Raw genomic sequence first — 26,139 nt, forward strand, 5'->3', positions numbered from 1 at the left:
ACATTTCACATGGAAGACCGAGGAAGAATACACTGGTCTCTAGGTCTAAGAATCAGACGAGAAGAGGTCAAAGTCACAGTTGACCAAAAACGCTACATAGAAACATTGCTTGAGCAGTTTCAAATGGATCAATGCAAACCCTCAAGAACTCCACCTGATTTGAATTTGAAACTTCCAACAGCACAGAACGGAGACGAAGAAGTGGACCAGAGGATCTACAGAAGCTTGGTTGGATCACTTCTGTATCTGGCCGAACAGATGTGCGGAAAAAGACTTTTGCGATAACTTCAAGGTTCAAAAAGTTTATAACTTAATCACACAAAAGAAGCTAGTTACGATTTAGTGGGGGAAAGTGATGCAGACTGGTCTGCTGACGTGAACGACAGAAAATCAACAACGGGCTATTACTTCAAGCTCAACGGACGTGGCGCAGCACTCAGCTGGGGTGTCACGAAGCAGGCCACAGTTGCTCTTTCTTCGTCAGAAGCAGAATATGAGGGCTTGGCAGCAGCAGTTCAAGAAGCTGAAGCAACTTCTGGAGGATTTCGGCATCCAACAGAAACATCCAATAGCAATTGGACAAGACAACCTGAGTTGTATTAAATTGCGCCAAAACCCAGTCATGCAAAAGAGGAGCAAACGAATTGAGACAAACTTTCACTTCATTCGGGACAAGACGGAAGATGGGACTATTTCCATTCATTACGTTCCTACTGACAAAATGGCAGCCGACATCTTCACGAAATCTTTACCCGCATCGAAGAAGGAAACATTCAGAACTGTTTTGATGGGAACAGACTCCAGGCAATCAGTTCAATACCGCGTGGGGGTGTTAGAATATCGATCAAACTATAATCTCAAACTTAGTGAGAATTAGAAAAAAAAGTTTAACTTACCTGATTAGAAAGACAAAGCAAATTGATTTTAATCAGTGGTTTTACATAAATGAATCGTCAAGAATTGGTGCTTAGAATCAATGTTCGTTCAAATAGGTGATTCTGGATAACTAAAAATAGAGTGAGATTATTTGATGTAAAATCTTCCCATCATGTATTGAATGATTATGATACCACCGGAATTGTGAGCGAATTCTTAGAAAAGTATAAATGCATACCGTCTATGGTACCCCCTGCGACTGATTTCTGGGAAATTTGCAGAAGCAAACCATATTGGGTAACCCTTGCGACCCCCACTGTAAATCATGGTGCTAAGATTATTTTTTTATCTTGCCTTTCTCGCACTGATAATGGGTATATATACAGCTGATTTTTGAGCCTTTTTTCATCCTCAAAATCAAATCACCATCTTGATCTAATAATCAGATCTCTCCTGTAAATCTCCGCTTGTGAAAACCTATAACCCAACAATCAAAAATAAAGATGATGATTAACAATAATCTGGTTATATATCGTTTTCATGTTTTCCTACTTCACCGCGTTTTTTAATCAGACCCGTCAAGACAATATTAAAATCCTGCTCAGAATTCAACTCAATTTCCATTCTTTAATGTTTTTACCAAGTTTCAACACTGTGATGGCCCGACAAAAGTTTGAAAAAGAGGGTTTTATGAAACTCGGTTTTAATTAGCGTTTTAGTTTTTCCACTAACCAATTCTGAAAAAAATGTTAAAATTTTTAATCTGTCTATCATTGATCATTGATCATAGCGTAATGAAAATGCCACACTAATAATCCTTTGCTGCATTTTTTTCTGTATAGATTTTAAATCACCTCTGATCTTTATATCACAATCTTTTTTACAAGATTCATTTCTTATACATTATGCGTAGTGAAGTCTTGGGAGCAAGCGCTCTTTTTGTTTTTTGCTGGATGATTTAAGCATTGATAGGCGTTTTTCCTGCATCATAGAGTAAGTTATTCAATAAGTAAAATCTTTTCTCTCGTTTATTTTTTTTAAAAAATTGTAAAATGGATTAAATATTATTTCCTTTAACCTTTCGACAATTAGAACAAGTTGTCATAATAATTCATTGGCTCGTTAATAACCACATTTTGGCTCTTTAGTGATTAGATCTTAGGCCTACTTCAACTACAGCCCCTCTATGTAATACAAAAACGCATTTAACCCCCATTTTCTTTGTGCCTTTTCAATTGTCTGATTACAGACCAACAATTAAATTTCTCAACATTTAACCAATCATACCTTTCAATATTTCGGTGGGATGTAAATTGGAAGTGAAGTTTCAATCTTTTGTGGCATTAACTGCTAATCAGAAGCCGTATTTTCCATCTCTTGGTTTAGAGTAATCTTGCAGAATTTTGCAAGTCTTTTGCATGACAACTGTAGTATTTACAAATATTAGTTAGAATATCTAGTTCAAAATGCTTTGTCTCTCATACTATATATATATATGAAAATAGCCAAAATGGCGCTAGAGCATTCTTTTATCTCTCAAAGTGCGTTCTATTGTAAGCATCTTTGTAACATTTGAGCGCTCTTAAATCCTAACTTATTATAATCTGTTCCCGAGATTTTGTCTATATATGTGGTTTTGGTCTAGTGCACTTTCTATTACTCTACAGTTATATATTTATCTATCCTTTGATGTTCGAAGTAGAAAATACAACCAGCGTTTTTTCATTGCAATATATATCTCAGTTTATAAAGGTTAACGGACCATGAATTCAAAGTAAATTGATATGCTTTATTCCATAACGACAAGATTGTTCTGCATTCTTTTACTTTTCACTTTCTCCTAAAAAGTTTTTTGCAGAGCGTAGTTTATTATTTGAGAGTTATATCTTACACAGGTAGATCATAACCCAGGTTCAGGTCCTTTGTTTAAAACTGTTCAGGATTAGACCCTTTAGGCCATAAACACATATGGACTCTGTTTTTTTAAACTTGTTTGTTCCTTCCGTGCCTCATTCAAATTCAAGCATAGCCGGATTTTGGCTGGCTCATTTTTCGTTCGTTTTTGCTTTGCCTACAAACCCATCTTTCTTCTCCGTAAATAAGGGGTTTTATCACCAAATTGCTACTGATAATACAATATAAACTGCTATCTGAAAAAAAAATTTTACAGAAAAAAATATTAATTATTATCTTTTCATTTTTCATATGACTTCAAGTTGTCAACTACGTTCACTTACGGGTTGGTTCGTGTGCAACAAAAGACCCAATTACTTTAGGCAGTCTTTTTAAGGAACAGGGTCAGTTACAGGGGGCAGACCGATTTATGACTCCAAGTTATCATACATGATTCTTTGCTAAACACGTATGATTATTTAGGTTTCATGCAAGCATCGTAGTAGGATAAATGATAAGATTTTTTATAATATTATATAAAATTATTATAAGACCGCTAAGAACTTTATTGTTTATCCGTAGCGTTTAATTTTTTATACAAAAACATTATCTACACGTTTTTTTGAAAATTCAAATTTTCTCAACAATTTTACCAAGAGACTGGAAAAAATTATACCATATAACATAATATTCGATACGCGTTTTGCAGTAGGTCCCGAAAGTTAGATTTTCTTTTTAGCGATCTAACAAAGCAACATTTATATTTGCTAAGTCCTTATACTGCTCAGGCATTAGAGCTGTTAGGACTTCAACCTACTATCTCCAAAAGGCCGGGCATGCTACCGTTGCACCATAGTTCTTTAAAAGTGGCAGCTTTTTGGCTTGATCTACCACAAGCTGGGTTATTACTCTGCTCTCTTCTCAAACGAGTATGTTCCACACAACTCATACGCCAACTCAATTAATGGCAAATGCAATACAAGGTCAGAGCCGCTTATCTAAGATCTACAAATTGCAACAACCCAACGGTGGTATTGGCTAACTTCAAGTACTGCTAAAGGAAATTAAAAAACTCAAACCTGATATCAACAGAACCGCGGCCAGGCATGCTATTGTTGTTAGCTTGACAAATTTGTTAGCTTGATATACCACAAGCTGGGATAGTGCAATAGTGCAGATATTTCAAAAAAAACTGTTCCAAAAATAAACTTGCAATATAAATGCTCTTTATAGTTAAAATAAATGTTAAATTTAAGATGGTGCCGGAACAAAAAATGAACTTGCTTGTCGATATCGATACTTTGCCGGGTTTTTTGACAAATCCGCTAGCCATCTGTTTGGAAAATTTTGTAAATGTATTTAACCAATTTCTTCAAAAAAAATGTTGCATTTTTTTCAGTATACTGAAAAGCAGGTTTTCGGCACGAGAGCATAATTGTTATAGAACTAACCTTCAATCATCGCAAAAAAGCTTCCTTTTCGGAAACTTTTCAGAAAACGTTTATTCTGATTTTTGCGGTTGTTTTGAGCTTGGTTGATCGAAACCTCAAATTTAGCGGTAAATGCCTAAAAGTCAGGTCTAAATTTTAAGCACTAAATTATGTACGATTTTGGTAGTTTTTGTGATGGCAGAAAAATGAGTCGGGTGCAAACGCTTCAGCACCAAAACCACGATTCTTACCAAACTTTACCGATAAGCGAATCTTGCAAAAATTCACAGCGTTCATCCTATTCACCCGTAGAAAACGCGCGCGGCTTGTGGTCAAAATTTTGTTTTGCTGTATTTTCCACAAATCTTCGACCCGGGTTGTTATGAAAAAGAATTCAACACATTCGCTAAATTCAACTAAATTTACAAGCTACGCACTTGTTATTCCTTTCGTTGTTCTCCAGGTTTACGTTTACCTGTTTCTATTTTCAATGTTTTTGCATGTTTGTAACTTTGATTACTCATTATCACCAAAATTTACAGCCTTCTGATGCCTTTGAAATCATACAATAAGCTGGAAATTGTTTAAATTAAGCATATTGTCTTAACTATAGAAGATATTTTTCACCAAGGAGCGTTCTTAGTTTTCATTTTACAATTATTACCCTCATTATTTGACGAGCTAGACAATTCACCGTTGAAATTGGACAAGAGAAAGAGAGCGAGAGCGAGAGAGAGAGAGAGAGAGAGAGAGAGAGAGAGAGAGAGAGAGAGAGAGAGAGAGAAAACATGCCCGATCGGACGACAATGGACGATGGCGAACTCCGCAACATCAGCAGAACATTCAATGTTGCAAAAGGACTTTTAGTGACGATATCAACACTTTCACTGCTACTGCTAGCTTTATTTATTGTTATGAAAACTGTTATTGATTTGAGACATAACGAAAAACTTGTGTTTGATTAAAGTTTCTTTTATAAAGTAAATTAAATTCAATGATTTTGAACGAGTTTATTTTAAATTTGAATTCTAAATTTTAATTAAGCTCATTTCCATGTGAAAAATGACAGCGCAAAACGCGACTCAAGTCCCGAAACTCGATATTTACAGACCAAAACAAGCGAAACAGAGTTGAGTGATGGGTTCAAAAATAACCGGCCTGGACACTCAGATGAACACATGAAAATCTGGACTGAGACATCATTGAACGCATCATGTTAACTTTCTCAATCAGTTACAACAGTAACTTATCAAAAATGCCCTGTAAATAGGAAATAAACTGATTATCAAAAAAGTCTTCTATATGTTTTACTCTTTAACTAAAACAGTAATAGGCGGATTGGAGCGTAATGAAGAAACAGGATCACATATCTAGATATCGAAATTTTTTTTTTCAGTTTTCCAGTTTTTCCTTTCAACTTTTACCATCAATTTTTTCTCCATTGTGAAATCTTTCCTCAGTATCCGATTATCAATGCCTCAAAAAACTGATAACGTGTTTTCAGAGTGCTTGATTGTAAACAATGGTGTTCCTCAAAAACAGAACTCAAACATCCTATTGCTCTTTTATATCTTAACGATTTCTCCAAACAGAATTCGTAGTTGAGTTTGACATCGGTCCAATTTAAGGGGCTACCAGATCGAACTGTCAAATTGACACAAGAGAAAAAAATTCAGAAAAAAAATGGGCGAATAATGAAGACACGGACAAACATAGAAACAATAACCAACAGACTCTAAATGCTAACAACAGATAGTTTCTGTATTCTACAAACTGGTCAAAACTAGAACCCATCATTGAATTCACAAGTGAAAATTACAATCTAATCCCAGCTGCCTTTACGTTGGTATTAAAATTGATGCAACGTTAACTTTCCGGATTTCGGCGACATTTTCTTTTGAAATATTGCCGGCCGAACTGCTCTTTAAGAAGGTTAGCTCAATGCAACTAAACACAGATATAGAGTCCTAGAAAACAGTATACATTTTCAAGCAATTTGCTACCAGGTCTTAAAAGTTACGCTATAAGCAGAGCCTGAGAACGGAACAAAACAGCCATATACAAAAAGAAAAGAGGGTAACAAATCTCTGATATTTAGTTGTGAGTTCTATTTTTGAGTTGAGAATCAAAACTACCCGGGTCGAGGTTGGGTCAAAAAATAATGTAAAATTAGCGGTGAATAGCGGTGAAAAAAAATTCACCACAAAGAGCCCGCATCCTTTGGCGTTGAATGCATTGATGGCGGTGAATTTTTGTAAGAATAGCGTTGAATTTAGCGGTGAATATTTGTGAGATTTGCGATTTAAGCGGTGAATTTTATTTTCACCGCATCCTGGTATAGCGCTGAAAAATTTTTCCAATGAGTAAATTTTGTAAGATTAACTGGGAACTTAGCGGTGAACTTTATACGAAATATGATTTCTAGCGGTGAAATAAATTTTTTTCACCGCTTAAAAGATTTTTTCACCGCATTCATTGCATTGAGCGCAAATCTTACACTTTCAACTCAAATTCACCGCAAATCTTACATCTTTTAGCAATTTTTAGCGGTGACACCTCGACTCAGGTAAGGTTTCCGACCAATCAGAGTTTTGAACATAAATCATTTTTTGAATCAACCTTTGAATTACTTCTATTTTCTCTGCTCAAAATGTATTTGTTTCTGCAAAACTCAATTTTAGTGGAAAAATGCCTCGTCGGACATTCGCCACGTAATGATTTACTAGAATAATAAAACGTTCAATTGATTTCAGATATAAAATTGGCGAATTCTATCACAAATTCGGAACCGGCTAATTTGGTCAAAAGAGACATTTCAGTGAAAAGAGCAAACTGGGTCTAGTGATGTCATAATTGCTGCGAAGAGAATTGCGTGCCGGTGGTTGAAAGTCTTCGAAATTAAACTAAAATTGATTGTACGTTTAAAATGGACAATTTGTTGTCAATTTTGAGTAAAAAATTTTGAGCTCAGTCCATATCGTAAGTAGAAACAGATTTTCTAATAATTCATATGAGTTAGAATTCTATTTTGCTTAGATCGTTTATAAAATCATACAGCAAGATTTGTTGACATTCAACTTGTAGCTAATCACTGAAAATTGCTTACTGATTTCAATCAGATAACTGGAGAAATATAATCAGATAACTGATTTTATTTTTCCAATTTGCCACATCCTGTAGCTAATAGCTGAAAATTGCTTACTGAAATTTTAACCAATTTTTCAGAAAAAGAACCTAACATCTCTCAGCGACAAAACAGCTTCACTGGGTCTGAGAGGTTGTATATTTAATATGCACCTATGCACAGATATAGAGTCCTGGGAAACAGTATAAATTTTCAAGCAATTTTCTACCAGGTCTTAAAAAGTACTCTATAAGCAGAGCCTGAGAACGGAACAAAACATCCACATACAAAAAGAAAACGGGTTAATGAGGCGCTGTAATGAGGCATGGCATTATGTAATCCAATTAGTAGATAGGTTGTGTACCGATTTTTTTTAAAACTCAAACATCTATTTTTGTTATCTCTTCATTTGGCTGACAGTTAAGTCAAAAAAGTAGATCAGCTCGGATCGGAACATCGTGTGCAAACGCACATTAACGAGCCTCCTTGTTAACATCATTAATCAAATTTGCACTAGATCGCAGACCAGTTCTGAACTCACCAGTTATAGCTCTGGACGCTGTTAGAGACACGTAACACCGTCATGGCGCATTCTCTTTTAAGCTTCAGCATGACTCCGGAAGTTAAAAGTGAGAAAGCACTTGTGCTAACTTCAAGCTAATTTCACAGATCCAGATCACGCTTTGGCGGGTAATTTACACTACTTATATAAGCTGTTTTACTACGTATATTTTCCACCCATAATAAAACAACACTAAATTGATATTCAAAACAGCTGCGTATTCAATGTGCCCCTCTAAACACACCAATAGGTTATGGACCCAGAAAACTGACAAGTGAGACAAGACAAGAGAAAGGGTGGCTTGCCTGTTTGACAGAGTGACAAAAAAGGGACAGAGAAAGAGGGTGTCCTTCAAAAGAGTGTCAGAGACAGAGAGGGAAAAGGAGAGAGAAAGAGGGGGAGAACGATAGAGACAAAGAACGAAAAAGGGAGAGAGAGGGAGAGAGAGAGAGGGAGAGAGAAGACAGTGTGTGAGAGAGAAAGGGTCAAACTTTGAAACTGTTGATTTTTTGAAATAATTTTATGCTTCAAATTTATAAAGTTAAAGATTCCAGCGCGCGTCAAAGCTTGACTACGGGTGTGTGAAAACCACTCGTGATTTAACAAAAAAACGGTCGATTGAAACAAAAATTTAAAGGTCGAATAATAGAGATCGTTTCTTAAAAAAGGGTGAATCGATCTGTAAAAGCGATTTTGGTCAGAGTCCCTGCAGGGCATGTAACATTGTGTGCACCATTCGAAACATATGAAAAGCTGCAATATGGTTGAATATAGTAACAGCATAGTAAAACATGATGCATAGAAAGCTTGCTTGAAGAATTTTGCAAAAGTTGGCCCATGCGTAAGAGAAAAGTTTAAGCTAGTATTTGAGAAATTATCTGGAGGATCCGCCCTCATGGTGCTTAGTCGCAGTGGGGGAATCAGTGGTTATATTGGTCAATGTCAACCCTAACTTTGTCAGTGATACTACATTCTCAAACAAAATGGGTCATCTCTTATACTAAGTAGACAAAATTTCTCATATAGTTTTTGAAAAGCACTGCTTTCTAAAAAAATTTTACGTTGTATAGTGATGAAATTTTGCAGACTGTGCTTTGTTATTAAAAAGTTTTAATAAAGGTAAATACAGACTGTCTGGTGGTCAATAGTTTTTCTTTCAAAAGACGTTTATAATTTCGTGTTTTTCCAAAAACTAAAATACTGTTGCTTTTAAAATTAGGATAAAATTAGTTTTGTTGAAAGGAAAAAAGAAAACTTGTTAAGTTCTGAATAAAGAAATACCGGTTTGGTGTTCTTTAATTTAGTGGTTTGAAATGTTTGTTCGATAGAGTATTCGGATGGATTTAATTTTAAATTTTTAAGTTTACTTTTTTGAAAGTTTAAGTTTTATTTTCAAAATTTTCTTAACACACAATAATAGCTCCCTTCTAAACATGAATAGCAAAACAATTGATAAGTTTTTTGAGCGGTAAAGAAGAAGACTTTGTCTATTTTTCCGAGCAATTTGAGGCGCGAATGTATGTTTTGAAGTTGATTAAATTTTTTGACGGAACTGTAGGATATAGGGAGTTTTTACCTACGCTGAGGGGACGGCCTTCACAGGAGCAAATTGATGCAGCCGATAGAAAAGGAAAACAGATTTTTGACGAAAAACAGGTGGCGATTTTGTATGAACTTGTTCAGTGCCTCGACAAGAAGTTAGTTTTATATTTGCGACCACATAGGGGAAAAGGATCTGAAGCTTAGAGCGTGTCGCATAAGAGGTTTAAAAGTTTTGAGAGGCCGCGCTTACAAAAACTATTGTCTGATTTAACGAATTTGAAAAAATACAATAACGAAAGCATCGTAGACTATATTACTAGAGCCGAGGACATGCAATTAAATCGTTCCGAAGTCGATGAGTCAATACGTGAAAAAAATGTTCGTCCGGATACTTTTGAAGTGACTTCCTCGTGATTTTGAAAGTTTTCGTACTCTGGAAAAATATGGTCAAGATAAAACCTTGGATGAAATTAAACGTGATTTGATAAATTTTGAAAGTGATTAACGCAACGACAGAAATACAGACAAATCAAAATCCGTTTTCTTTACCAATGATCGAACTTATTTTAATTGTTACAAGAGGGGGTATATTGCAAAGTTTTGTCGTGCACAACGATCGGGACCTAACAAAGAGAAACCTAATTCAAAAATAACTTGTTTTAAGCGCAAAAAAGATGGACATATTGCCAAAAAATGTTTCACTTACAAAAAATTTGTTTTGGATCCCATGCAATGAAAAATGAAAAAGTCAGAATTTATTTTCGGAAGAGCAAGAAGAGGAAAGTTTTAGCATTTTCTAGAGTGAGAATTGTAATGAACATCAAGATTTTTTCATCGACTCTGGCGCAACAATTTACATGATTAAAAGTAAAAGTACTTGAGTTTTGTTGAGTTTTTTGCTAAGAATAGCAATGAAGAATTGAAAAAATTGTGTTAAAGATGCTTTATTTGTACCTGATAACTCAAAAAAATTAATTTCTGTTTCAAAACTTAGAGAAGCGGATGTTGATGTTTCTTTCGGTGAAAAACTTAAATTTGTTTTTATTAAAGTCTCATTTCTTTTGAAGTTGAAAATGGATTGTTTGCGTGGAAAACTTTTCCTTGTTCTAATGAAAATTGCTTTAATGTTGACAGTTTACAAATTTGGCATGCAAAGATGTGACATAACAATTTTTTTGATATGAAACGTCTGCCAGAACTTGTTGAGGGTATGAAAATAGGTGATTCAAAAAGCAAAGTTCCCAGCCTGTTCCCAAAGATTGCAAGACAAGAGCGAAAGAAATTTTGAACCTTGTGCATACAGATGTCTTAGGAAAAAATTTCTCCTGAAGCTGTTGATGACCATTGTTATACCATTGGATTTGTAGATAGTTTCAGTCGTTTCCCAAAGTTTACTTCATGAAAACAAGAGACAAGGTCTTGGATAAGTTTAAACAGTTTTGTGCTGATGTTGGAAAACCAGGAACTTTATTTTCTGATGGAGGTGGAGAATACATTTCAAAAAAAGAGTTTAAGCGCTATTGTAGGAACCAAGGAATTCTTTTTGAAAACTCTGCTCCATATACCCCGCAAGAAAATGGAAAAGTTGAAAGAATTTGGGGAACTTCTGTTGCTATGGCTCGTTGTTTCGTAGACAACGCTTGCTTAGACAAAAAAATTGGACGTATGCTTTGAACATGGTTTTTTACGCCAATAACTTGCTTTTGCATTCAGCTCTTGAGAAAACACCTTTTGAAAGGATGTACAATGACAAACCTAATTCACCTTTCGTCAATTTTTTGGTTGTGTGGCATTTATGCATATTGAAAAACCATTTCGCAAAAAATTAGATCAAACCTCATGAAAGGGAATTTTTCTTGGGAATTCTGATAATAGTAAATGTTATTTGATTGGGTTTGAAGACGAAAAAGAGAATTCAAAGTCCGAATGTCACGAAACGTAAGATTTAATGAAAATGAATTTTACTTTAACTGAAGAAAACAAAAATTTAGTCGAAGACATTGATAAAGATTCAAATGAAATTTCTTTTTTGAGTCAACTGGCTATCGATCCTTTGCTTCCAGAAAACGTTGATGAGGCTTTGCAAAATCCAAATTGGTTTGAAGCAATGAAAAAATTAGTGCGACTCTTTGGTTGAAAACAACGTTTGGTCCTTAGTGAAAAGTGATGAAAAACCAGTAGGAAGTAGATGGCATTTTGCTTTGAAATTCGGTCCGGATGGTGATTTATGTCGCTATAAAGCTCGTTACAACTAGACTCACCAACAACCAGACTTTCAACCATCACCTACAAATAGACTTTCAACCATTAGAATTTTGATGTGTCTGGTTATTTCTAACGACTATCAATTAAAACAAATGGATATAAAAACAACTTATTTAAATGCTCCAATTGAAGAAGATGTTGTCATTAAACAACCTGAAGGTTTTGAACTTTTGGATGAAAATGGAAAACCATTTGTTTGTAAATTGAAAAAGAGCTAGTATGGTTTGAAACAATCTGGAAAAAACTAGTTTTTGACTTTAAAGGCTTTCTTCATTACACTAAGTTTTGTTAATTCATTTCATGATGAATGATTGTTTATAAAATATCAGGATGAAAAAAAAAAATAGTTTTCTTTGCTTATGGGTACATGACTTAATAGTTTGTGGCATTTCTGAAAGTTTTTGTGATTGGTTTCACGCTGAAGTTTCCTAGAAATTTTAAATTAGTGATTATTCAGATTTGACGTGGTTTTTAGGAATGAAAATTGTGAGGACTTCATCGGAAATAAAAATCAGCCAAGAGAAATACATAGAAAAAATTTTGGAAACTTTCAAAATGAACGATTGTAGGCCAATTGGCACACCATTAGAAGAAAATTGTAAATTTTCAAAAAATGATTGTCCTCAGGAGGGGAGTGAGGAGCAACATAGAATGATCAAAACTAATTTTCGAAGTTTGATAGTTTGTCTTAACTATTTAGTTTTGTCGAGTAGACCCGATATTTGTTTTGCTGCTAATGCTCTAAGTTCGTTGGTTGAAAATCCCGGAGAAGTTCATTGGAAAGCAGCCAAGCGTGTTCTCAGATACTTAAGAGGAACAATGAATCAGACTTTAACTTTCCGTAAGCTTCAGAATCTGGATTTGTGGAATTTTTCTGATGCTGATTGGGAAGGGAGTACTTCAGATAACAGGAGGAGTACTTCAGGTTTTTGTTTTAAGTTAAGTGAGTCGTCTGGAGCAATAAGTTGGGGTTTTAAGGCCAAAAAGACTGTAGCAACATCAACTGCTGAAGCAGAATTTAACTCTGTTGTTGAGGCGAGCAGAAAAGCCATTCACCTAAGTGGAACCCTAGAGTACGTAGGAATTTTCTGTAAACTACCTCTGAAAATTTTTGTCGATAATCAGGCTTGTATTGCATTAAGTAAGCATTCTATGCATCATGGAAAAACTAGACACTTTGCCGTAAAACTGCAGTTTGTGCGAGAACTGGTAGAAAACCAGAAGCTTGAACTGTCATATTTGACTACAGAAAACATGCCTATTTTGACAAAAACAGATAATTTGACAAAATCGCTGGGAATAAGAAAAAAACACTCACATTTCCGTACATATCTTCATGGTGAAACCTAGCCCGAAAAGAGGGGTTTCAGAATGACTCCGAAAGTGAGAAAGTACGTGCGCTAACTTCGAGCTGATTTCACATATCCAGATCAAGATTTGGCGAGTAATTTACACTATTTTTATAAGCTGATTTACTACGTATATTTGCCACCCATAATCAAACATTACTAAATTGATATTCATAACAGCTGCTTGTTCTGCGTGCCCCTCTAACCTCGCCAATATTAAGCATTCCGAACATTTTAGGAGAAATAAGTTTTCAAACTTTTTTCAAGAGAATACCATGATCCATGGATGGAGTTTTGTAGTTTTGACCAATTCATGAGTTTTTAAAATAACTATGATCCCTCCACGGAAACTACTGTGAGTCAAACCTGGAAGTTACGATTTCTTTATTTTAGAAGACTTCTCAATTGCGGGTATACCGAAAACCTAGATTGAAAAAAAAACAGAGTAAACAAAAAATAACAATTGTGAATCAAAATCTAGCAGAATTTTGATAATTTACGCCTCAAAACGTTTATTTTGCTAGTTTATTTAGAAAATTTACTCGAGTTATCCACCATTTCGGACGATTTTTAACTTGTTAACAATTTGTCGATAGGGACAGAAAAAAAGGCCTATACAATAAATAATTGCATAATAAAGTCTTCCCCAATACTGATTGCGGATTGAGAAGTCAATTTAAAGAACTTAACTGTCCCTTAGAAATACGCCTCTTACAAAAATTTAGTTTCCGAAATGGATCTAAAGCATATTACCAAAAAAAATTCAGGAAATCATATTTTAAGCCAACTGAAACAGTCTTTTTGCGATGGGATTATTTCCTCCATTAGTTGAATTATTTACTTTTTATGGCTTAATGATGTTTAAAAGGATGTATAATCCGTCAAAATGGCCCTATTTTCATGGGAGCATGTTTGCGCACGTTAGTGGGATTATATTAACAGTGACACTTTTTATTACCCAAAAAAGTTGAAAACGCTCCATTAGTTTTTTTAAATAATTTTCTACCTTCCTAACAACATTTCTTCTTTTTTTTCATGCTTGTTGTTCATATTAGTGACTTTTATAAGAAATTAGTTATTCGTAACTTACTATATATTTCAGGACACAATGTCGCCATTATGTCTTGTCTAAAAGGAGACAAAAAGTTTGAAAAATATTCTTTTCAGTTCAACTTCAATTGAAAACAAATTGTGACCTTGACTCCTTTCATGTTTCCAACACTGCCATCTGCCGTGTACAAAATTGAATTACAACGCGTGATCAAAATAAACATTCATTTCCTACTTCAAACCCATTTAACATCCAATAAAGGGAAGCGTGATAAATTGGAGAATACGTAATTGTCATAGGGCCCTCCCCGGAGCCAAAGAGCCAAATTTACCAGAATTTCACAATTTATATTCGCGTGCAGGGGAACAAAAATAGCGCATGTATATTTATTGGGTCTGATAGGAATGAACAAGTCCATGTTATTTTATTCCGACATACGGCAAGCTATGTTCATTTTCCACATCCGTGCGATTCCTTTCAGCGGACTATTGTCATAACTTTGTACTGGTGTTATAACCTGGTCAGGCATAAACTTTGATGTTTTTTCTATGCAAGCGTTTATTTGACGCTACTGTTATTATTTATTAATGCGGAACATTTTATGACTGGTGTAGTGGGCGCTTGAAATTTTTGTTCCGTTGCATTTTCAAAAAGCTATTGAGAATTATTTAGGATTTTTATATATTCTTTTGTATTGTTTTTTGAGTTTAGATAAAATACTGAAGTATATCCTGACGCTTTACATTAATTTTGCGCGTCTGTTTTGAAATTTATTTAGTTTTTATTTTATATTCTATCATTAGTCTGAAACTGTTCTCGTAAATTCAGCAAGTTTATATTTGTGAAATTAAAAAAGTATTTCAAGTATTCTTATAGCGCTTTTATAATTTATCGCCAATTTCAAGGTTTCAGTTTTGATAATTTTGATCGAACTTTTTTTTATTGTTTGACTATATTGCGTGAACCTATAAATGTTTGAAACCTGGGTTAATTTTATATGATTAAACTTTGACATAATCTGTGGCAATACTTTTCATGTAAACAACAACCCGGAATAATTGGTTTAGAAACGAGAAAAAAATCTGATCTGCTTCTACCTCAGTTGTTTTTACGACACTTCGTGAATTATATTTGTAGCCACATAGCAAGTTGCTATGTAATTAACAGTTTTTTTCACCCTTTAAAAGTTTTTAAAAATCATTTGTTCATGAGTATATAACCAGTATCCCCCATTACATTTAGTTTCAAATTTGTGCAGCAAAATAATTTATTTCTGTTTTGCTATATTAAAACATGGCATCTACATCAATTTTGCCGGATTGGGCTACCTTCAGAAGCTAGACTATTTCGAAGGAAAATTAGTAACAAATGCCCCAATATTAAAAAATTTGGAATCGCGGAATGCAGGCTACAAAGCTCATAGCCTATTTTTTTAACGTAACACATTTTAAATCGAGGTGACTTTAAATTAAAAAATCTCTCAGCTAAAATTTTTGGAAAAAAGTACCCGGGTTGGGACTCCAGTGATTCCTATCGATTCATCATAAATAATTTCAAGAAAACAAACACATCTTAGTTCGAATGATTTTTTCGATAACTCAATTGTGTTTTTGAGTTAGCATGTCAGTTTACCTTGAGTTTCAGGAAACCGTGTCTTTATTTCAAGGTAAATTAATTGTTTGACATTTTCCGTACCTATTTATGCGGTTTTCCAATCAATTTTGACGATTTTCAGACCTATTTTGATGGATTTTCTATGACCCATAAAATTTCATTGTTGGATTTTCTATGACCAATTGAAATCCCATCGTTCGAATTTCTATGACCAATTGAAATCACATCGACGGATTTTTTATGACCCAGTGAAATTCCATCGATGGATTTTCTATGACCAACTGAAATCCCATCGTTATATTTTCTATGACCACTAAAATTTCATTGTTGGATTCTCTAAGACCAGTCGAAATCCCATCGTTGAAATTTCTATGACCAGTTGCGATCCCCCCGTTAGAATTTCTATGACCAATTGAAATCCCACCGCTGTATTTTCCATGAACAATTGAAATCCCATCGATGGATTGTCTATGACCCAGTGGAATCCCATTGATGGAAATTCTGTGACCCAGGAGAGTTTCGTCAAAAGGTTTTCTTTGATCAATTTCAGAGCTTTCCATCGATTGGTTTTCTATGGTTAAAGAGGAAGCATTAATGAACCGTCGACGATTCACCCATTGACTTTTCATGAAATTTCTATCTAAAATCGATTCAAAATGCTATTGAGAATCATTTAGGATTTGTAAATAATCTTTTGTATTGTTTTTTGAGTTTAGATAAAATATTGCCGCACATTGATGTTTTACATTAACTTTTGCGCGTCTGTTTTGAAATTTCTTTAGTTTTTATTTTACATTCTATAATTAGTCTGAAAATGTTCTCGTAAATTCAGCAAGTTTATATTTGTGAAATGAAAAAAGTATTTCAAGTGTTCTTATAGCGCTTTTATAATTTATCGCCAATTTCAAGGTTTCAGTTTTGACAACTTTGCTTGAACTCTTTTATTCTTTGACTATATTGCGTGAACCTAAAAACGTTTGAAACCTGCGTTAAATTTATTAGATTAAACTTTGACAAAACCTGTGGCAGTACTTTTCATGTAAACAACAACCCGGAATAAATGGTTTAGAAACGAGAAAAAAAACTGTTCTGCTTCTAGCTCATTTTTTTTACGACACTTCGTGCATTATATTTGAAGCCACATAGCAGGCTGCTATGTAAATAACAGTTTTTTCACCCTTTAAAATTTTTTAAAAAATTATTTCTTCATGAGTATATAACCAGTATCCCCCATTACATTTAGTTTCAAATTTGGGCAGCAAAATAATTTAGTTCTGTTTCGCTATATTAAAACATGACATCTACATCAATTTTGCCGGATTGGGCTACCTTCAGAAGCTAGACCCTTTCGAAGGAAAATTAGTAACAAATGCCCCAAAATTAAAAAAAAATGGAATCGCGGAATCCAGGCTACAAAGCTCATGGCCTATTTTTTTAAACGTAACACATTTTAAATTGAGGTGACTTTAAATTAAAAAATCTCTCAGCTAAAATTTTTGAAAAAAAAGTACCCGGGACAGTGATTCCTATCAATTCATCATAAATAATCTCAAGACAACAAACACATCTTAACTCGAATGATTTTTTCGATAACTCAATTGTGTTTTTGAGTTATCATGTCAGTTTACCTTGAGTTTCAATGAACCGTGTCTTTATTTCAAGGTAAATTAATTGTTTGATATTTTCCGTACCTATTTATGGGGTTTTTCCAATCAATTTTGACGATTTTCGGACCTATTTTGATGGATTTTCTATGACCCATAAAATTTCCTTGTTGTATTTTCTATGACCAATTGAAATCCCATCGTTCGAATTTCTATGACCAAATGAAATCACATCGAGGGATTTTTTATGACCCAGTGAAATTCCATCGATGGATTTTCTATGACCAACTGAAATCCCATCGTTATATTTTCTATGACCAATAAAATTTCAATGTTGGATTTTCTAAGACCAGTCGAAATCCAATCGTTGAAATTTCTATGACCACTTGCGATCCCATCGTTAGAATTTCTTTGACCAATTGAAATCCCACCGCTGTATTTTCCATGACCAATTGAAATCCCATCGATGGATTGTCTATGACCCAGTGGAATCCCATTGTTGGAAATTCTGTGACCCAGGAGAGTTCCATCAAAGGTTTTTCTTTGATCCAGATTCAGAGCTTTCCCATCGATGGGTTTTCTATGATTAAAGAGAAAGCATTAATGAACCGTCGATGACTCGCCGATTGACTTTTCATGAAATTTCTATCTAAAATCGATGGGGATGACTGGAGACCCAACCGGGATAAGATAATTCTCAAAATTTTTACTCAAATTTATTAACCAAGGTTAGCGCTTTATATAATGCGATTGCAACTAATATAGCAAAGTATTAGCAACAAAGTCATGGAAATTAGTAACACATATGGTGGATTTTACTAATGTTTTATTGATGCACCAAATTGGGCAATCGAGCTACAGATTTGGTATTCGGACTCCGTTTTTGAACCTAAATTAATTCTAGAAAATTAGAAAAAATTGATTCAGGATTAAAAAAATGTAGTCAGAGTTCCGCAGATAAACGTAATCGAATTCCACGAGGGCAAAATCTGCCGACTACCCCCCCCCCCGGAGCACGTGTTTTTTTTACATAGCGACCTGCTTTAAACTTGGTAACAAAAATCTGTTGATTGGGGGTCAGAAAACACTTGAGGCGTGGGTATACATACATGCAGATACAGAAAAACGTAAGCCATCGAGTTCAAACTAATTTTCCCATTTTTTCGAATATTCAAATTATTTGTGTTACAGTATTGGCTTAACGTGTCCTGTTTGTGTCGGTCAACAACCGTTTTTAAAGGTTGCAATTTTTAAACAAGAAAATTACGCGATAAAAAATTTTCTTATTACACAAAGTTTATAGTATTTAATTTATAAAAAAAATATTACTTCACAGCAAATACGTAATTGAATTTTATTATAATTACCAATTAAATTATTTACTCTCTTTGGTTGAACTATGAGTACTGGTGGAAAAAATATGGACGGAACAATAATAGCCGAGAAGATGATCGCGGAAGAGGAGCTGGAAGAGGGGTACAGAATTTTCCACGTAGCCAGAGGACTCTTGGCCACTATAGCAATGATATTTCTTGTCATCTGTGCTCTATCTGTTGTTATCAAAACTGCCATTGATTTGAGGCATAATGCGAAATTGGTGTTTGAGCAAAACAACCTTGCAAATTGAAAATTTAAAACTTCAAAATTGTTTTTGCTTCTTTATTGCAACCCAGGATAAGGTCCTCGACCCAAACAGATATGGGTCAGACGCAATTGGGTTGCGGACAGGGGGGGGGATTAAGACTAAACAGACCCAAATTCGCAGGTATGGGCCGGACTGGGCAGACTTTGGTCACACTGGGCCATATCGAACAGACTAAAGGCTGACCCTGAGCCAGACCTAACAGATCCAAGTCCTTTACCAGACCGACCATGGGCTAGAAGAAATACACTGAGAGAATGATAATTTATGCATTTCAAGTTTTAGGCCGAAAAATCAACTTACAATTTTTTGACTGTTTTTAACCAAAAAATTCATTAATCCGTGAGCTGCAGAGTATTCAGTAATCGCAATTTAGTGTATGTTTATTCGTCCATCTTCATGTTGCTAGTTGCTAAAGATCGGCTACTGCTTACAAAATTGGTCTTTTCAGAGCTCAAATATTTTTTGCAAAGCATTGGCTACAGTATTAAGCTGGACTTCTGGGCTTTGATCAGATCAAATAGTTTGTTTGGCGCTGATTAGAGCTTTTTTATATTACGTCTCCATACAGGTTATAAAACTGATTTTTTTCGGGGTCACACCAAAAAATACCTATGGACAATACCAAATTTGGGTACTCGTCAGACCGAAAAGACCAAAGAATGGTTATGGGCCACACAAAAGGGACGATGGCCGGATCTGGGCCAGACCAAACAGACTGACGATTAGGTATGAGACTGACCAAAGAGACCGACGATTGGGTACGGGCCAGACCAAACAGACCAGAGACGAGGTATGCACCAGACGGAGCTTACCCATTTCAGTTCTGGGCCGGACAGAACAAACTGACGGCCGGGTATGTGTCAGACCGAATATATCAAATTCAGGCGTGGGCCAGACAGAACAAAGCGACGACGAGGTACAGGCCAGGCCGAACAGACTCAATTCAGATAATTTGTCTAGACTTTGAGCTCGGCTGCACCGGACCCCCCCCCCCCCCCCCCGTCCGGGATCCTGGCCCGTCTTGCTCATACCTGTTTTGGATCGAGGACTTCATCCTGGAAAATAATTGTACCACTTGTATTTCAGTTCACATTTTCAGGGAAGTATCAGGGATGCATATGCTGTTATGATTTTGTCAATGGTGAAAAATATTTGATTTCATCAACCAAATAGAAGTATTGGGCTCTTTAATAATTTTCCAAATATTATTTTCTAACATTAACAGTCAATTTCAATATTTCATTTAGTCGTAAGATCACGAAACGAGCCGGGTTATAGACGGCAAAAGCCGCACTGACGTAGCAAACCTAGCATTGAAAAAACTTTTATTCGTTCACATTTAGTTCCATTTCGATTCATTAAATTTTGTTAACATAAAAAAATCATAGTTTTGTATTTGAAAAACTAAAGTTTTGGTCTCCTGCGATTTGTATAAGAGGGTATACAAGAGGGTATACAGAATCGAGCTTTAGGTCTCTCAAGACACACCAAATCATTTTATCTGCGTCATATTGATTCGAAACACACTCTTTAGTACCATCACCATCTTAGTCTAAAAAAACTAAACCACATTGGCAGAAAAGGGCATAAAAATTTTGAACATTGGTTCACTATGAAAGAAATATTTGACAGAAATATTCGTTGCTTTTCAAGATGCATAGAAAAATTCCTTTTTCTATGATTACTAATACGTCGTTTATATGTTTGGAATAAAACGGGCGAGTTTATTGGTTTGCAGGGCAACAAATTGTTTTGATTTTGAACCAAAAAAATCTGTTGCTTTTTAGAAAATAGGTCTGATATTAACCTGCTATCTGATTCCCCTGACCTAATTCAATACTTCTCTTTATTTTTTTTCAAAAATGATACTAAATTAATGAAATATCAGCTTTATCTCGTTGAGAAATCCAGTGGACTAAAATTGTTCTTCTTTTCTATTTTCTTCGGTTATTGCCTTAAATTGACAGCAGCCTTGTTCAGCATTGAGAATCGTTGTTTCATTACTTAATTAACACTAAGTTTCTGAATTATCTGAGATTTCTTCGGTTTTGAAAATTGATCTGACTAAAGAGTCCCTATATTTGAGTCCGAACAAAGGACAAATCTATATAATTCAAAACCGAACCTTCTGTTATTGAAAAAATTTTGCACAGAATATCAGGAAGAAATGTTCTTTTAGATATTCTATCTGCACCAAAATTTTAAAAAAATTTTCAATTGCTAAACTTCATTTTTTTCTAGAATGAGGATTTTGTTAATTTTTGTTTGAATTGTTCAAAACTAATTCACATAAGAATATGTGAGCACGAAGAATCCAAACAGCAGCCAACGTTTTCAAACTGTTATTGGCAATTAGTTGTTTTCTTCTTGCTTGCCGAAAGTCTGAATAATTTTGGCCCTTGTGATGGGCTGCATCACATAATTATGTGAACAAAAAGTAATTGCTGGCCGTATTCAAAAGCTCCTTTCAAGACAATATGTTGTAGATATATACGACAACAACCACTCTAGAGGTAAATTAACGGCATCAATATTGTAAAGCAAATAGAGGTGAAACTTCTCTGTTTTCAGTCATCATTCTCTTTTGAGTTTTGAATAGATTACAATCGATCTCATAAAACCCAAAATTTATTGTCAAAACGAACAGTTAGAGAAAAAAGATTTCAGCAATTGGAAAACAAAATAAAGAACTTTTCCATAGGACAGCTAAGCTTGCAATAAAATTGGCGCTGTAAAAATTGTTTCTTCTGATGAGGACAACTGAGCTTCCTTTGAAAAATCTTTGAAAATAGTTGATTCTTAAGAAAATGGATTCTAATGACTCCACTTGTTTTGTTTTGTCTTATCAAAGCCTTTACAAAATGGTGAAAAATTCGCGATGCAAAATCAGAAGATTTTGAATTTTAACGAAAAAAAACTCTTGAGAAATTACAGGTTTGATATTTTTCCGTCAGGTTGTTAACAAGGTGCGAACGAAAATATTTTCTCCGGTTCCCTGATATGATTAATCATTTTTGTGAATACCGAACTAGAAATGGATGCTTTAGATTCTTGTACTGGATATTAAAGAAATTTTGTGCCCCTTTTGATGATAAATGTTAGAGAATAATACTTGAACTTAAGTCAATTTGAAAATTTTTTTAAACGAAAACTTACGAATAAAGCCAATGTAGCATTACGAGAGCCGTTACAAATGAACGGATAATTAATCCCGCATTAGAGCGAACGTATTTAGGCGCTAATTAACCATTCTTTCGCCGCGCGCTAAATAAACTAACGCTTGTTAAGACTACCAGTACACAAGTATTTAAACAACTCAGTTCGACTTATTTAAATAACACAACTTTAGGCCTGGATCTCCTCGCTTATATCCAGGATAGAAAATGTACATTGTTGAACGTAGGCGGCCTGTAAAACCACAGTTTCTTTTGATTTAAATTACTTCTGCTTTTGACAGTTGCAATGCAGATCTTTCCCCCCAAGTTCAATAAAGATGAAGCAGATTGCTTCAGGGGAAAAGACAATAGAGTCTCATAAAAAGCCCCCAAGAAAACCATAATTGTTGCGGTTTTAGAAGAGGGGAAAAGCAGAAAACAGGCGCCTACGAAATCAATAATTGATGCTCTCAGCTTTTTAGTTTTTTATTATTTTTTGGAGTTTCAATAATTTTTCCGTGAGATAAAAAAGAGTTAATTCTCTTGCCTTCTCGGCCAATAGGAAAATTAGGAAGCACCTCACTATGAACGTGAGTTTGTGATTCGCTCCCTATCGGCCCAAACGGAGCTAAGAGGAATTAATTGTTTCTCTCAGCGAAGTGGGACGGAATAAAATTAGAGAGACAGAAATCACTCCCAGAAACAAGCAGCAGACAACTGCTTTCATTTTTCTCAAAATTAACTTCACTTTAACAATAAAATAGTCGAACAAAATTGTTTAACAACTTAGACAAATAATTCCAGATTTAATTTTATAACTTTCCTTTTCGACAAATAACATAACTGAAGAAACACCCAAGTGAACGATCGCCCAGCAGCTCACCTCCATTACACCACTACACAACTGGTAATTAGTAAGCTGTAATTTTATATTTACTCTTTTATAAATTAAATACCTTCAGCCCCCCAACTATTTTAAATTGAGACTTATAGCACAGACAGGTCTTAGGCATATATCTTTGCCTTCGATTTGTTATATCTTTTGTCAAGTTTGACTGGCATACATAAAGAGATCCCGTATTGTGTGATCTGTAGCAGCCCAGCCAAATTTGATAACTGGTGCGCCCAGAGGAAAGAATCACGCCTGAATTTTTGTTTTTCTATCCGATCGGATTAAAATACTAAAATAACCACTACCACAGAAGTGAAAGCACACTAATAGACAAACAAATAGAGTAATTTATATCAAATTTACGGCCGAAATACAGTAAATTTACATTAAAATAGTAACAGGCAACTGATTCTTTGCTCTTGTAAAGTTGTTCTGACCCGGGTGGGGGTAATCTATGTCCGATTTTTAGTTCATTTATATAACAATTGAAGTACTTTTACATTTTATAGTCAAAATTTAACCAAAAATCATCCCCCCAAAACCTATTTAGCCTAATTTTTACCCAATTTTCATCAAATTTATGGTTAAATTTTAGTATTTACACCTTAAATAACCAAAATTCAACCAGATTCTATCCCCCCAAAACATATTTAATTTGATTTTAACCCAATTTTCACCAAATTTATGGTTGAATTTTAGTATTTTCACTCTAAATAATTGAAAGTTAAAGAAAATTCATCCCCCCATAACCTGTTTAGTCTATTTCTAACCCGATTTTGACCAAATTTATGGTTAAATTTTAGTATTTTCACTCTAAATAATCGGAATTTATACAGAATTTATCCCCACAAAACTTGTTTAGACTGTTTCTGACCCGATTTGGACCAAATTTATGATTAAATTGTAGCATATACACTCCAAATAACCAAAAATTATCCAAATTTCACCGCCCCAACACCTAATTAAACTAAATTTTAGCCGATTTTCACCAAATTTACAGCAGAATTTTAGCATTTTCACACTAAATAGCCGATTTTTAACCAGAAATCATCCCCCCAAATCATATTTAGAGTAACATATGTCTAATTTTTACTGAATTTTTGACCAAAATATAGCATTTTCAAACAATTTAACGTAAATTTAACCAGAATTCTTCCCCCCAATACGTGTTTAGTGTAATTTATATCTAATTTTCTACACATTTAAGCACACGTTGTTGCATTTTCACATTAACTAACCCAATTTTGGTTAAATTTAAGCCTTCCTTAGTTGAATATTCACTCTGTTTTATCAATTCCTTGACCCGGGTGGGGTAATATTAATCAAATTTTAACCAAATAAACATTATTTTGACTTAAATCCTCAAAAACTAACCAGATTTTAACAAAATTAACGTCACTTTTATCATAATTTAACGAATACTAATCACATTTAAGCCTTAAAAACATCATTCTTATCCAATTTTAACCAATATTACTCAAGAAAATAGTCATATTAACGTCATTTTTACAAAAAATTAGGAAATATTAACCAAGTTTTGACCACATAAATCTCAATAAGGCCCTAATTTTACAAAGAATAACGGGTTTTAAACTAAATTTTATCCCCCCAACATAGATTTTTAGCCTGAAAATAACATAAAATGATGAGAATTCCCCCATTTTAACCGGTTTCACAAGTACAATTTCACCAATAGAGGTTTTAAACAGTGCATGGAACAAACTGGAATAGTTATTGTAGAACATCTTAATCTAACAGCAATAGAAAACACTAGAAGGGGTAAAATAACACGGTTTATTACTGACGGAATAACTTTCTTAGCTATTTTCTACGTGTTTGAACATAATTCTCCCGCTGATTTTTGTGTAACTTATGCATCTGAGAACCCTAATTTTCAGAATTTACTAACTTTGTTAAAAACTAAAAACAGTGTGATCGAGATTCCCGCAGAAAATTTAGCCAATAATTAATTAAAAGAGCGTAAGCTAGCCTTTTTAACCCAATTTGTACACAAATTTATCATAGAAAAGTTGTTGTCTCATGTTAAAATACGGTCATTAACAGACTCAAACACTTTAGAAATAATATTTAAACACAATAATAGCTACAAAAATACTACTACTGATGTACTAAACATCCCGTACTAAACGTTTTTATACTGTCTTCTGTGTAATTTCATACAAAAATACATTAATAAAAACAACTAAAACAATTGTTCTCTGTTATTTATATGTCATATATTAAAGTAAACGTTCAAGATCTAAATATAAGTATTAAAGTACATAACAAAATAGGCAAAGTTTCATATTATTTAACTGACCAGAATAGAAACTTTTTATGCATTTACCATCACTCTTCTAGCGAAACAGAAACTGAAATCTACATAACTTACAAGTGGACCAACCCAAACTTTAAGGAACTTTTGTGTGCTCTAAGAAATCAGAACAGTGTGATAGAATTAGCATAAACGTTATCATCTTGTGTGTGGATGAGCCACCAAAATAAAATTCCCCCGTTTGGTTTACAAATCTTAAAAATCATTAAACCCAAATACATCAACGTTTCTCCTGACGATCCTAGTTTACCAGATAGAGTTAAATTCTTTATAAAAACAGAATTTGTCACACAAATTAGATTTTCAAAAATAAACAAATTTCACCAATACTCTGTTGAATTTAAACACTCTGAAAGCACTTATCCTTGGTTATTAAATTTTACCGTTGAGCAAACCGATATTTACTCTTGGGTTGAAATTTTTAGTACTGATAACGGCAAAAACTTTGAATTTAAAATACAATCATTAAACGGTCCTAAACAAATAAAATTCATAACACAAAACAAACAGTTCAACTTTCTACTTTAGTATTAGCGTTTTATTACATAATTGTTATAACAAAAATATTTTCTACACTAATTACCCAAACTAATAATACTTTCGTATAAAATATTCTTTTCGTACACTAAAATAAAACATGGCAGCGAACGTTGTTGCGTACCCCGACATAGCGTTAGAGAAATTTACAGGTTTGGATCCATCTGAAGATGCCCAGGAATTCTTTAGTTTAATACAAAGAAAAATCCAATTCTCACTAGGAACAAGAGATCCTGCGGATGCTGATTTGCAAGCAGCATACGAC

At 34.2% G+C, this 26,139-nt stretch overlaps 1 long non-coding RNA gene across 1 annotated transcript; it reads left to right on the forward strand.

The window, feature by feature from the left end:
- The first annotated feature begins 14,307 nt into the window (after positions 1–14,307).
- Positions 14,308–18,959, forward strand: LOC142349297 (uncharacterized). The gene is made up of 2 exons (XR_012760813.1): positions 14,308–15,153; positions 18,426–18,959. It is a non-coding gene; the product is annotated as an uncharacterized LOC142349297 (long non-coding RNA).
- Positions 18,960–26,139: the final 7,180 nt, after the last annotated feature.

Source organism: Convolutriloba macropyga, chromosome 11 (assembly GCF_964194025.1).
Source record: "Convolutriloba macropyga chromosome 11, txConMacr16.3, whole genome shotgun sequence".
Taxonomy (NCBI): Eukaryota; Metazoa; Xenacoelomorpha; order Acoela; family Convolutidae; genus Convolutriloba; species Convolutriloba macropyga.